The sequence below is a fragment of the Corvus moneduloides genome, chromosome 15, assembly GCF_009650955.1.
Source record: "Corvus moneduloides isolate bCorMon1 chromosome 15, bCorMon1.pri, whole genome shotgun sequence".
In the NCBI taxonomy this organism is placed as follows: domain Eukaryota; kingdom Metazoa; phylum Chordata; class Aves; order Passeriformes; family Corvidae; genus Corvus; species Corvus moneduloides.
The window spans coordinates 18,254,914-18,256,609 of record NC_045490.1 but is presented as its reverse complement, the minus strand read 5'-3'; the positions used below and the strand labels follow the sequence as shown (position 1 = coordinate 18,256,609).

At 57.1% G+C, this 1,696-nt stretch overlaps 1 long non-coding RNA gene across 1 annotated transcript; it reads left to right on the top strand.

Annotated features, from left to right (window-relative positions):
• The first annotated feature begins 258 nt into the window (after positions 1-258).
• LOC116451729 lies at positions 259-1,293 on the top strand. Its single transcript, XR_004243314.1, has 2 exons — positions 259-429; positions 1,111-1,293. It is a non-coding gene; the product is annotated as an uncharacterized LOC116451729 (long non-coding RNA).
• Positions 1,294-1,696: the final 403 nt, after the last annotated feature.

Below are 1,696 nucleotides of genomic sequence, written 5' to 3'. Positions count from 1 at the left end.
CCCTGGCACAGCCCTGCTGGCTCCTGCCAGCGGCCCCAGGCTGCCGGGAATGGAGCAGCTCTGGACTGGGATGCACGGGAGCTTTTGGGGCTCCTTCCAAAGGGTTTCCTTGCTCCAAGGCTGATCCCTGCTGCAGGCACAGCCCCATCTTCCTACAGAAGGCCCCCCAGTTCCTCCCCAGAGCGGCTGCGCTCACTGAGCCGCTCCCATCCAGGTGGTGCCAGATGTCCTTGAAACGCTGCCAAGGGAAGGGACAAATGTCTGCAAAATCACTCATCTCTTGCTGTCCCGACCATTTTATTTCTTCCCTCATGCTTGTAAAAGCTGGGGCCCTCCTCGCCAGCTCTGCAGCAGTTTGAAACCCGAACTGCTGCGCTGCAACACTTCCACAACTTCAGGTGCCGCTTTTATTTCTGGCCTTGGAACAATGTAAGAATTTCCGATCGTGGGTGCTTGGTCGTCTCTAAAAATCATTCATTTGCAGCATTGCATCTCCTCACAGCGCCGTGGTGAGGGATTTGGGAGGGGAGAGCGGGAGCTGGAGCGGAAGGGCGGCTCGGAGCCCCGCAGATGGACGAGCAGACGCTGCCACGGGGGGAGCCCGCGCCAGCTCCGGGCTGGCAGCGAGCGGACCGGGGCCAGCAGCGATGGGGGAGCGCGGGAGATGCAGCCAGGAGCAGGATTTCCCAGCCCCGAGGGCTCGGCACTGCCCGCAGGGAGCCAGCACAGGCAACTCTTCCGTGCCAGTGCAAAGCCAGGGGCGAGCTGGCTGGAGGAGCCGGCCCCCGGCTCATCCGAGGCGCGGCGATGTGAGCACACAGCTCCAGCTTTGGGTGCACCCTGGAGGAGGTGCACGCATATTTTTGTAGACAATAATTTTGGTTAACAGAGAGAAAGTCAGTTTTATTGGGGCTTTTAGGAAGACGTCTGCCAGCATGAATAAATGAGTGCTCTCGCCGGGCTCTGGGGACGGGCTGGGGATGGGGCTGGGGGCACAGCGAGCCTCAGTGGGCTCAATGGACCACATGCCCAAAACCCCCTGCTCCGTGGGGGCTCGAAGCCTGGCCATCACCAGAGCCACTGAGAAAAATGCTCTTTTACCTTTTACAGATCATTTAATGCTCTAATGAGATGCCTTAAAAATACAAACGAGCCGCCTGATACAGCAGGATGCAAACCTGTCTCCATGGCAGTGATTTTCCTGAAGACGCTTTTCATCTCTGGCTGCTGGAAGCTTCGATGCAAAAATTTATCGTGCGCCCTCCCCTAATAAAATGTGATGGTTTTACTGTATTTTTTATATAAATGTACATTTAGTTGTGAATTATACCAAGAGGCAGGCGCTGGCTGTGGTCGAGCCTGCGACACGCGGCATAAATCACAGCTCCCTAGCAACTTCCCAGGACCACGGACTGGTGCCTAAGGGTGTGAGTAACTTCTATTGACTTCAATGAAAGTTTCTGGTGTGCTGCCGTGAGAGAATAGGCCCCCAGAGACTCATTTGCTGTTGATTAAAAGCAGGAGACTGATAGCACCGGGCGTACGGTGCAGCCGAGCGCTGTCGCTTCCCCCGCGCCGCTGCCTCGCCTCGGAGCGCGGCCCTGCTGCTCCTGGGAGCCCCAGAGCTCTCTGAAGTGCATCTTGTTTCTGACCCAGAAAGTGCCTGTTTCAGCTGTTACAGCCCCAAACACGCCCA